Below are 13,710 nucleotides of genomic sequence, written 5' to 3'. Positions count from 1 at the left end.
CGCGGGCGGTGGACACCCAAAGGGAAGGAACCATCACAGGATCATAGCTCCAGTGAGATCCCTGAAGAACCTGCCAGGTATTGTCGAACCGGCCCCCCAACGCAACCATGTAGCGACGGACGTGCTCGTCCTCCTCGCTGACACGGTGACGTACCACCTCCGCGGTGTCCGGAAGCCTAGGCACCATGACTGGCCCACGCGACCGTCACCAAACAAGGATCGGGTCAACGACGGGCTGGCTCCTCACCAACCTACGTCCCCCGGAAGGTAGCACCTCCCAATACCAGCCCGGCGGAGCCCAGTCCCGGACATGGCCCCTCTGATCAAGCCGGCCTCCTCCGCCGAGTCGACGACGAGGATGCGGGATAGGCATCGTCGACGTCGATGCGGGAATAATTGCTTGAACTAAAAAAATAAACTAGTTCTATTAATTTTCTTGCTAAAAATAAACTACTTCTATAGTAAAATAAAGTAGTTTTATTGAATCAACTAGTTCAACTACTAATTAAGCACTTACTATAAATAAAATAAAGTAGTACTTACTAAAAATAAACTACTTCTATATATAGTAAAATAAAGTAGTTTTATTAAATCAACTAGTTCAACTACTAAGCACTTACTATAAATAAAATAAAGTAGTACTTACTAAAAATAAACTACTTCTATATATAGTAAAATAAAGTAGTTTTATTAAATCAACTAGTTCAACTACTAAGCACTTACTATAAATAAAATAAAGTAGTACTTACTAAAAATAAACTACTTCTATAGTAAAATAAAGTAGTTTTATTAAATCAACTAGTTCAACAACTAAGCACTTACTATAAATAAAATAAAGTAGTACTTACTAAAAATAAAGTAGTTTAACTAGTTCTATTATTTATCGACCCTCCCCTCATGTCGAAGTTATCAGGGAGGGGGTATATCGACAACAACATACCCGATAAAAAATAAGAAGAGGAAGAAGAAGAAAAAAAAGAGGAGAAGAAGAAAGGAATAGAGGAGAAGATCGAAGAAAAAAAAGAAGAAAAAAAAGGAGAAGAAGAAAGGAATAGAGTCTTGTCCTCTATTCCTTTCTTCTTCTCCTCATTTTTTTCTTCTTTTTTCTTCTTCTTATTTATTTCTCCACTTCTTCCTCTCCTCTTCTTCTCCTTCTTCTTCTCCTTCTTCTTCTCCTTCTTCCTCTTCTTATTTTACTTTTTCCTCTCCTTCTTTTTCTTCTTCTTCTTCCTTCTTCCTTCTTCCCCTTTTCTTCCTTTTCATTATTTTACTTTTTCCTCTCCGATCCACTAACCTAGAATCTACTATCCTAAAATGCACTAACAGTAGAACTAATAACCAAAAATGCACTAAATCAACTAACCTTAAATGTAACTTTTGCAACACAATTTTTTTTCTAAATATGCACATATATATATGAACATATATATATATACATAAATTGACAAAAAAAATCTATGAACAAAAAAATCATACATCAATGCATACACATCCATGGATCATACATACATCTGCATATATATACATATACATATACATTCATCAATGAACAAAAAGTGTATGAAAAAAACCAGAGAGCAGGACGGGGCGGCGGCGGCGCGCGGCAAAGCAGAGCAGGCCGAGGCGGTGGCGGCGGCGCGCGGCATGCAGAGCAGGCAGGGGCGGCGGCGCGGGGGAAGGGAGGGGGCTCACTAGGCGGCGATGACGAGGCGCGGCAGAGGGCGGCCACGTCGGGGCAGGGGTGGCGCGGGGCGGCGATGGCGTCGGGGCGGCGGGGGACGGCGTTGGAGGGGCGCGGGATGGCGCGCAGCGACGACGGCGTGGCAGAGGGGCGGGATCGAAGAACTGAACGGAAATTTTCAGAAGTGTTGATTATATAGACAGAGCATTAGTCCCGGTTCGTGCCACCAACCGGGACCAATGCCCACCTTTAGTCCCGGTTGGTGCCACCAACCGGTACCAAAGGTCTCTTTTCAACAGCCCAAAGGGCGGGAAGCAGAGGCCTTTGGTCTTGGTTGGTGGCACCAACCGGGACTAAAGGGTGGGCATTGGTTCCGGTTGGTACCGTGAACCGGTACCAATGCATACCTTTAGTCCCGGTTGGTGGCACCAACCGGGACTAAAGGCCTTGTGCTACCCGCGTCGCGGCACGAAAGTTTAGTCCCACCTCGCTAGTTGAGGGAGCTTGAGAGTGGTTTATAAGCCCCACTCCCGCTGCCCTCTCGAGCTCCTCTCAAATGCAGGCTTTCAGTCCTAAACACACTGTATCTGCCTGTGGGCCTATTGGGCCTTCTACGGGCCTGAATCCTGGCCCATGGGTGGGTTTCTAGTCGTATTCAGGCCGTGGTGGCCCAGTAGGCGGCGTTTTTCCCCCAGCTTATTTCTTTTCTTTTTTGCTTTATTTATTTTATTTTGTTTCTACTTACAACAAAATACTTATTTATTTTATTTTATTTTGATTCTAATTACTTATTTTTTTATGATAATTCTTTTTGCTATTAAAGTTTCTAACAAAAAAAGTTCTTTATGAACAGAAAAAACTTTGATAATTTTAGTTGCATCAATTTTATATAATTTTAGTTTCAATAATACTAGAGGTTGCTTATAATGTTTTGAACAGAAAATACGTTGATAATTTTAGTTTCATAAATTTTATTTATGTTATTAAAGTTTATTTTATTTTGTTTCTACTTATATATTTTATTAAAGTTTATTTTATTCTGTTTCTAATTACTTATTTATTTTATTTTATGATATTTGTTATTTTCCATGCATTTACTGATTATTTTGAGCTATAAGACCCTGGAATTGAAAAGCACTAGAAATGAACTCTGAAAAGGTTGAAAGTTGGCATGGTATCATCATTTCACCCACATAGCATGTGCAAGAAATTAGAAAGGGTTACGGCAAAAACTGGATGCACTTCATGTACAAAACGGACAATCTGTTTCGAAGTATCAGGGTTTCATACGGAAACTCGTCTGTTACAATGGGACTTCATTTTTTAGAACTTATTTGAACCCCATAGTTTTTCTGTGTTCAAAATGCACCATTCAAAGCCACATCATCAATTTTCAACCCTTTCTGACTTCATTTGTTATTTTCCATGCATTTACTGATTATTTTGAGCTATAAGACCATGAAATTGAAAAGCACTACAAATGAACTCTGAAAAGGTTGAAAGTTGGCATGGTATCATCATTTCACCCACATAGCATGTGCAAGAAAGTAGAGAGGGTTACGGCAAAAATTGGATGCACTTCGTGTAAAAAACGGACAATCTGTTTCGAAGTATCAGGATTTCATACGGAAACTCGTCTGTTACAACAGGCATTTCAAATGAACTACAAAAAGGTTGAAAGTTGGCATGGTATCATCATAATAGTTGTGGAGAGAAAGTCTTCACTTTTTTTCCGCTTGTGTGCTTTGCTTGTTGCGCCGTAACCATGGATAATCTTCATCGTTTATCAGGATGCTTGGGTCAGCCTTGACTTTGAAGGGAGGAATTTCATGAAACTTTTCATAATCTTCAGACATGTCTGTCTTGCCCTCCACTCCCACGATGTCCCTTTTTCCTGAAAGAACTATCTGGCGCTTTGGCTCATCGTATGATGTATTCGCTTCCTTATATTTTCTTTTTCTCGGTTTGGTAGACATGTCCTTCACATAGATAACCTGTGCCACATCATTGGCTAGGACGAACGGTTCGTCAGTGTACCCAAGATTGTTCAGATCCACTGTTGTCATTCCGTACTGTGGGTCTACCTGTACCCCTCCTCCTGACAGATTGACCCATTTGCACTTAAACAAAGGGACCTTAAAATCATGTCCGTAGTCAAGTTACCATATGTCCATTATGTAACCATAATATGTGTCCTTTCCCCTCTCGGTTGCTGCATCAAAGCGGACACCGCTGTTTTGGTTGGTGCTCTTTTGATCTTGGGCGATCGTGTAAAATGTATTCCCATTTATCTCGTATCCTTTGTAAGTCAATACAGTCGAAGATGGTCCCCTGGACAACGAGTACAGTAATGACCCACAAGTATAGGGGATCTATCGTAGTCCTTTCGATAAGTAAGAGTGTCGAACCCAATGAGGAGCAGAAGGAAATGATAAGCGGTTTTCAGCAAGGTATTCTCTGCAAGTACTGAAATAAGTGGTAACAGATAGTTTTGTGATAAGATAATTTGTAACGAGCAACAAGTAACAAAAGTAAATAAAGTGCAGCAAGGTGGCCCAATCCTTTTTGTAGCAAAGGACAATCCTGGACAAACTCTTATATATAGAAAAGTGCTCCCGAGGACACAAGGTGGCCTAATCCTTTTTGTAGCAAAGGACAATCCTGGACAAACTCTTATATATAGAAAAGCGCTCCTCACAGAAATAAATAACATGCCCATCGATATTATCAGACAAGAGATCTTTAACAATAGCAATATTAGGTTCAACTTTAATTTGCCCAGGAGGTGTATAAGTCATAATATTGCTTTTACGAACAACAGTTGAAGCTTTAGCATGATCCTTTATCCTAACAGGAAAAGGTGGTTTCTCAACATAAGAAGTAGGAACAATAGGATCATTATAGGTGACAATCTTTTCTTCAACTTTAGTAGGTGCGACTACTTTTACTTCTATGGGAGGATGATATTTAAACCTCTTCTCCTTGGGGAGATCAACATAAGTAGCAAAAGATTCACAGAAAGAAGCTACTATCTCAGAGTCAAGGCCATATTTAGTGCTAAACTTACGGAAAACATCGGTATCCATAAAAGATTTAACACAATCAAACTTAGGTGTCATACCTGACTCCTTACCTTCGTCGAGATCCCAATCTTCAGAGTTGCGTTTAATTCTATCCAACAAATTCCATTTGAATTCAATAGTCTTCATCATAAAAGAGCCAGCACAAGAAGTATCGAGGATGGTGCGATTGTTATCAGAAAGCCGAGCATAAAAACTTTGAATAATTATTTCTCTTGGGAGCTCATGATTGGGGCATGAATATAACATTGATTTAAGCCTCCCCAAGCTTGAGCGATGCTTTCTCCTTCGCAAGGCCAAAAATTATATATATAATTGTGATCACGATGAACAAGATGCATAGGATAAAACTTCTGATGAAATTCCAATTTCGATCATTTGTAGTTCCATGACCCCGTATCATCACATAGCCTATACCATGTCGATGCATCTCCCTTCAAAGATAAAGGGAAGACCTTCCTCTTAACAACATCACCGGGTATACCTGCAAGCTTAAATAATCCACAAACTTCATCCACATATATTAGGTGCTCATCAAGATGCATTGTTCCATCTCCTGCAAAAGGATTAGCTAGCAGTTTTTCTAACATACCCGAAGGAATCTCAAAGTGGACATTTTCATTTTCATTTTCATTTGCAATAGGTTCAGTAGGTTGAGGAGCAACTCTTTGCTCTACTGGTCGGGGTGAAGATACACCGAACAAGCCCCTCAGAGGATTACTTTCCATAGTAACAAGTGACAGTAAATTTCAGCACACTATATAAAATTTTCCTTACCAAATTCTACCTACCAAAGGCGCTTCACTCCCCGGCAACGGCGCCAGAAAAGAGTCTTGATGACCCACAAGTATAGGGGATCTATCGTAGTCCTTTCGATAAGTAAGAGTGTCAAACCCAACGAGGAGCAGAAGGAAATGATAAGCGGTTTTCAGCAAGGTATTCTCTGCGAGTACTGAAATAAGTGGTAACAGATAGTTTTGTGATAAGATAATTTGTAACGAGCAACAAGTAACAAAAGTAAATAAAGTGCAGCAAGGTGGCCCAATCCTTTTTGTAGCAAAGGACAAGCCTGGACAAACTCTTATATAGAGAAAAGCGCTCTTGAGGACACATGGGAATTATCGTCAAGCTAGTTTTCATCACGTTCATATGATTCGCGTTCGGTACTTTGATAATTTGATATGTGGGTGGACCGGTGCTTGGGTGCTGTCCTTACTTGAACAAGCATCCCACTTATGATTAACCTCTATTGCAAGCATCCTCAACTACAACAAAAGTATTAAGGTAAACCTAACCATAGCATGAAACATATGGATCCAAATCAGCCCCTTACGAAGCAACGCATAAACTAGGGTTTAAGCTTCTGTCACTCTAGAAACCCATCATCTACTTATTACTTCCCAATGCCTTCCTCTAGGCCCAAATAATGGTGAAGTGTTATGTAGTCAATGTTCACATAACACCACTAGAGGATAGACAACATACATCTCATCAAAATATCAAACGAATACCAAATTCACATGACTACTAATAGCAAGACTTCTCCCATGTCCTCAGGAACAAACGTAACTACTCACAAAGCATATTCATGTTCATAATCAGAGGGGTATTAATATGCATATAGGATCTGAACATATGATCTTCCACCAAATAAACCAACTAGTATCAACTACAAGGAGTAATCAACACTACTAGCAACCTACAAGTACCAATCCCGGACTTAGAGACAAGAATTGGATACAAGAGATGAACTAGGGTTTTGAGAGGAGATGGTGCTGATGAAGATGTCGATGGAGATTGCCCTCTCCCGATGAGAGGAGCGTTGGTGATGATGATGGCGATGATTTCCCCCTCCCGGAGGGAAGTGTCCCCGGCAGCACAGCTCTGCCGAAGCCCTAGATTGGTTCCGCCTCGTGGCGGCGGAGTCTCGTCCCGAAAGGTTGCTTATGATTTTTCTTCGGACGAAAGACTTCATATAGCGGAAGATGGCCACCGGAGAGCCAACAGGGGGCCCACGAGGCAGGGGGCGCGCCCTGGGGGTAGGGCGCGCCCCCACCCTCGTGGGCAGGTGGTGGCCCCCCTGACGTATTTCTTCCGCTCAGTATTTTTTATTATTTCCAAAAATAACTTTCGTGGAGTTTCAGGACTTTTGGAATTGTGCAGAATAGGTCTCTAATATTTGCTCCTTTTCCACCCCAGAATTTCAGCTGCCGGCATTCTCCCTCCTTATGTAAACCTTGTAAAATAAGAGAGAATAGGCATAAGTATTGTGGCAAGACGTGTAATAACAGCCCATAATGCAATAAATATCGATATAAAAGCATGATGCAAAATGGACGTACCATACAGCTCATCACAAACAGTGGTGTCACCTCCGAGACGTGTTTCCAACCAACTGCTGAAAGTCCTGATGTGTTCACATGTAATCCAGTCGTCACACTACTCCGGGTGTTTGGAGCGCAGACTGTTCTTGTGTTCATCGACATACGGGGTCACCAAGGTAGAGTTCCGTAGAACTGCGTAGTGTGCTTGAGACCAAGAATGCCCGTCCCTGCATATTATTGAGTCCGCTCCTAGCGTGCCTTTTCCAGTCAGTCTCCCATCATACCGCGATTTAGGGAGATCTATCTTCTTAAGGCCAGGAATGAAGTCAACACAAAACCCAATGACATCCTCTATTTGATGGCCCATGGAGATGCTTCCTTCTGGCCTAGCATGGTTACGGACATATTTCTTTAGGACTCACGTGAACCTCTCAAAGGGGAACATATTGTGTAGAAATACGGGGCCCAGAATGACAATCTCGTCGACTAGATGAACTAGGACGTACGTCATGATATTGAAGAAGGATGGTGGGAACACCAGCTCGAAACTGACAAGACATTGCGCCACATCACTCCTTAGCCTTGGTATGATTTCTGGATCGATCACCTTCTGAGAGATTGCATTGAGGAATGCACATAGCTTCACAATGGCTAATCGGAGGTTTTCTAGTAGAAGCCCCCTCAATGCAACCGGAAGCAGTTGCGTCATAATCACGTGGCAGTCATGAGACTTTAGGTTCTGGAACTTTTTCTCTGGAATATTTATTATTCCCTTTATATTCGACGAGAAGCCAGTCGGGACCTTCATACTGAGTAGGCATTCAAAAATGATTTCCTTCTCTTCTTTGGTAAGAGCGTAGCTGGCAGGACCTTCATACTGCTTTGGAGGCACGCCGTCTTTTTCGTGCAAACGTTGCAGGTCCTCCCTTGCCTCAGGTGTATCTTTTGTCTTCCCATACACGCCCAAGAAGCCTAACAGGTTCACGCAAAGGTTCTTCGTCACGTGCATCACGTCGATTGAAGAGCGTACCTCTAGCTCTTTCCAGTAGGGTAGGTCCCAAAATATAGATTTCTTCATCCACATGGTGCGCGTCCCTTAGCGTCATTCGGAACAGCTAGTCCGCCGGGACCCTTTCCAAATATTACGTGTAAATCAGAGACCATAGCAAGTACGTGATCACCGGTACGCATGGCGGGCTTCTTCCGGTGATCTGCCTCGCCTTTGAAATCCTTGCCTTTCTTTCGACATTGATGGTTGGTCGGGAGAAATCGACGATGGCCCAGGTACACATTCTTCCTGCATCTGTCCAGGTATATACTTTCGGTGTCAGCTAAACAGCGCGTGCATGCGTGGTATCCCTTGTTTGTCTGTCCTGAAAGGTTGCTGAGAGCGGGCCAATCATTGATGGTCACGAACAGCAACGCCTTTAGGTCAAAGTCTTCCCCCATGTGCTCATCCCACGCACGTACACCTGTTCCATTCCACAGCTGTAAGAGTTCTTCAACTAATGGCCTTAGGTACACATCAATGTCGTTGCCGGGTTGCTTAGGGCCTTGGATGAGAATTGGCATCATAATGAACTTCCGCTTCATGCACATCCAAGGAGGAAGGTTATACATACCCAGAGTCACGGGCCAGGTGCTGTGATTGCTGCTCTGCTCCCCGAAAGGATTAATGCCATCCGCGCTTAAAGCAAACCATATGTTCCTTGGGTCACTTGCAAACTGAGCCCAGTACTTTCTCTCTATTTTTCTCCACTGCGACCCGTCAGCGGGTGCTCTCAACTTCCCGTCTTTCTTACGGTCCTCACTGTGCCATCGCATCAACTTGGCATGCTCTTTGTTTCTGAACAGTCGTTTCAACCGTGGTATTATAGGAGCATACCACATCACCTTCGCAGGAACCTCTTCCTGCAGGGCTTGCTCTCAACATCACCAGGGTCATCTCGTCTGATTTTATACCGCAATGCACCGCATACCGGGCATGCGTTCAAATCCTTGTACGCACCGCGGTAGAGGATGCAGTCCTTAGGGCATGCATGTATCTTCTCCACCTCCAATCCTAGAGGGCATACGACCTTCTTTGCTGCGTACGTACTGTCGGGCAATTCGTTAGCCTTTGGAAGCTTCTTCTTCAATATTTTCAGTAGCTTCTCAAATCCTTTGTCAGGCACAACATTCTCTGCCTTCCACTGCAGCAATTCCAGTACGGTACCGAGCTTTGTGTTGCCATCTTCGCAATTGGGGTACAACCCTTTTTTGTGATCCACTAACATGCGATCGAACTTCAGCTTCTCCTTTTCACTTTCGCACTTTTCCCTTGCATCAACAATGACCCGGCGGAGATCATCATCGAGCACAACGTCTGGTTCCTCTTGATCTTCAGCTTCCTCTTGATCTTCAGCTTCCCCCGTTGCAGCATCACCGTATTCAGGGGGCACATAGTTGTCATCGTCCTCTTCTTCTTCGCTGTCTTCCATCATAAACCCTATTTCTCCGGGCTTCGTCCAAACATTATAGTGTGGCATGAAACCCTTATAAAGCAGGTGGGTGTGAAGGATTTTCTTGTCAGAGTAAGACCTCGTATTCCCACAATTAGGGCATGGGCAACACATAAAACCATTCTGCTTGTTTGCCTCAGCCACTTCGAGAAAATTATGCACGCCCTTAATGTACTCAGAGGTGTGTCTGTCACCGTACATCCATTGCCGGTTCATCCGTGTGCATTATATATAATTATGTGTGTCCAAAGTAAGAAAATTAGACAAGTATCTATCTAAAGTAGATTTTTTTCTTTCAGAAAGAAGATAAGAACAAGAGGCTCACCACGGTGGTGCCGGCGACGAGATCGGCGCGGGTGATCGATGGTGGTGAAGACGAGGACGGGGCGTGACGGACCGCTAAACCTAGACAAATCTCAGAAAAAATGGAGCTCGGAGGTCGAGCTTCGAGAGGAGAAAGCTTAACTAGTGTGGCTCGGGCATTTCATCGAACACCTCACATGCATAAGAGGTGAGCTAGAGCACCCAAATGCCCTTCCTCGCCGGTCAGCAAAAAACAGAGCACTGTGGAGTGCTCTGCTCGCCGGTGATGGGGTATATATAGGCAACTCTTTTGTCCCGGTTCGTGCCTGGAACCGGGACTAAAGGCCATCCTTCTGTCCCGGTTCCTGCCACGAACCGGGACCAATGGTTGTGGGCCAGGAGCGAGGCCCATTGGTCCCGGTTCGTGCCAAGAGCCGGGACAAAAGGGCCCAGACGAACCGGGACCAATGCCCACGAGGCCCTAGCCGGCCCCCTGCGCTCACGAACCGGGACAAATGCCACCATTGGTCCCGGTTCGTGGCAGAACCAGGACTAATGGGCTGACCAGGCCCGAACGAAAGCCCCTTTTTGTACTATGATTCATTGTGCAATGTCCCCAAGAAAAAAAATGTAATGTGTGAACATGAGCAATACCCCCACCCACTCCCCCCACTTAGATCTAAATATTTGGTCCTAAAATTCCAAATTCAAATTGATAGTGCAGAACTCCATCATTTTGATGACCATAGAAATGAATTTGGAAATCATCCCTATATCCACATGGTGTTGAGCACAACCAGAGGATCTCCACCAGAATACCATGCCCAGACCCTCTATATTCGCTAGAAATTGGCACCCATTCGTTCATTACAATCACACTCTTACGACTGTTGGTTGCCATATTCTCCGTGTATGTTTATCTCACAAAACTTGCTGATGATCTAAGACTTGCATGCCCTCTATTTATAGGAGATATTGCATACTGCACCTACACGCATCTCATAGCCACAAGGCAACCCTAAAATGATGTGTATTATATTGGTGTTTGTCACCCTGTGGAATTCACATCACATGATACACACATGCGTGTGTGTCCACTATGCTAAGAATTTTATGGCACATGCACTGGTTTTGCAACTTTAAAGCCCATGTGTATATATGTAATGTGATTAATCGAACACGGTTGGTGGGAATAACCACCCTTGTTCCCACCCCTAGACCAATACTCAGTAAAGATTTGCTTGTCAGTTATTCGACTTGAGACTAATTAATTAATGAGATGCTAATTATTTTACCTTGTACTAATTCCTGATTAACAAAAAATGAACTACATGTGAATAATATAGTCACATTATTGGAAATATAATGCGAGCAAAATCATTAAGAAAAAACTGTTATTACCAACCAAGGAATAGCTGAACTTAAACTATAAATGATCTATTATTTAAACATAGCTTAAGGTCCTTGTACGTATGCTATAATGCAGTGTAATGTGCCTGGTAACATGGCAGAGACCCGCACCACTCTCCTCCATGGCCTCGGCCATGTTCTCCACCGCCACCTCGGGCCTCCCACATCCGCGCATGCCGACCCTAATCCTCCTGTGCCGATGACTCTCCTCGCCCCTTCATCGATCTCCATCGCATTTGCGTGCCCCCGTGCGGCGCGCCTTGGATGAGTGGCTATCGACCTCTGTTCATGGATGCACCTTGGCCGGTGTGCCTCTCGGCTCTCCATCCACCTCGTCTACGCCCCGGCTTCAGCCACGCCGCTCACTCGCCCACCGCCCCATCACCTCCTCCTAGATGGCGGCCGCCGGTGTTGATCTGCAATTGCAACGGCTGTTGTGACCCGCTGCCTAGCCGCCGCGCTCCATCTCGTCGTGCTCCGTGACAAATCCTTAATTTTGTACTCAACTTTGCTTATGTCCCGTCCTCTTACGCATATTCGTTAAATTTGTCTGTACGTAGACCGATTAGCTTCTGCTGAATGATGTAATGTCGGGACTTCAGATATACGGAATGATTATTGACAATGGAGCAAACAGTTATCTGATTTAGTTCATCTTTATATTAGCATTGACATATCATTCAAATATACGGAATGATGTTTTTGTAAATATAATCATGCCTTGAGGATGCATGATTGATGGTTAGTAGATTTTTATGATCAGGTGTAGTTTTCTGTAGGTAAGTATTTTCTGATGTGATATAAAAACTCGAAGCTATTGTTATTAAATAGCTTATCATTCAAAACCGCACAATTTTGTCATCATCGCATTCATCTTATTGAATTGTGTCTGCATTTCCAGCTACTTTTTGTTGGAATCTGTCAATAAGAATGGATTCTACTTTACGTGACCTGGAATATATAACTTTAATTTTACCTTCGGCAGCGACCTTATTACACTCCAACTTTTTTTAAGCACATGAGCCTTGACTTAGACTGGGACCTTGTGTTAAACTAAAAAACATAATACTCAAGTACGCCTTGTGACTTTTATCTTCTATTGACGTATCTCCTTGTCCTTCATCCTCACATAGGATGCATGCTTCATGTCGACAGGAAATTACAGAAGATATAGAAAAAGCACCTCAACATGATCAATCTTTTATGTTGGAGAAATTTTATCCAGTAATTAAGTATACATATTTATGACTCGTACTTGAACTTTTCATTCTCGACGGGAATTGTCACTAGTGGTATCATATTTATGTTTTTCAATTAATGCAATGTGATGCATCTAGATCCTTCCACACACACTCGTACTTCATCCCTCTCCCCTTCATAGATTGTCTTCCTTTATCATGCCCATGTTGTTTGTGTCAACTTATATTTCATCGGACAAAACTATACTTCTTGTTTCATAATTGACATGATGTTTTGTTTGAACCTTTACGATTGCTATGACATAATTGTTTTACTTCAGTATAAAGAAATGCACAATCACAAATATAGCACAAAACATTGTCATGTTAATTCTTCTTCGTTGTCTTTACACATCGATTAGCTCTATATTTTTTCTTATTCTATCGAGGGATCTCAATTCACTAATATGTGTCGTCTGCACTCTACTCATGTTGATTCTCCATTTTTTTAAAGGAAAACTATTTTGTTGTGTTGGCGAATTCATAGAGCCCCCTAACCATCTTGTACTGGCATGTGCACAATTGGATATTGTCTCCGCTGGTATATTTAATTATATGCAACTCATAGGTTCTCGATATTTCATGCTATCTAACCTCATATTTACAATTCATCAACATGATTCATTGTGCAATGTCCTCAAGAAAAAAAATGTAATGTCTGAACATGAGCAATACCCCCACCCACTCACCCCATCTAGATCTAAATATTCGGCCCGACAATTCCAAATTGAAATTGATAGTGCAGAACACAATCCTTTTGTGACCATAGAAACGAATTTGGAAATCATCCCGATATCCACATGGTGTTGAGCACAACTAGAGGATCCCCACCAGAATACCATGCCCAGACCCTCTATATTCGCTAGAAATGGCTACACATTCGTTGATTATAAATTCTCACCACACTCACCTCATCAGTTGATCGCACAAGCACACTGTCACCACCAGAGCTCCCTTTGATGCCATCCTCTCATTTCAAAGGGTCCACCCCATGCCGGTCAGTGCTACCAAAGCTTCCATACTGCCAATGGGCGCCACCAGAGCTCCCCCAATGCTGGACTCCTCCACTGGAGCTCCCTTCAGTGGCCACCACAATTTTCACTTAACAAGTCTGTCAGACGACTGCCATGAGCCATCTCTTCATCTTTGACAAAGAGAGAAAGTCGATGCGGA

The sequence above is a fragment of the Aegilops tauschii genome, chromosome 7 (genome assembly GCF_002575655.3).
Source record: "Aegilops tauschii subsp. strangulata cultivar AL8/78 chromosome 7, Aet v6.0, whole genome shotgun sequence".
In the NCBI taxonomy this organism is placed as follows: domain Eukaryota; kingdom Viridiplantae; phylum Streptophyta; class Magnoliopsida; order Poales; family Poaceae; genus Aegilops; species Aegilops tauschii.
Note: the sequence above shows the minus strand (reverse complement) of the source record.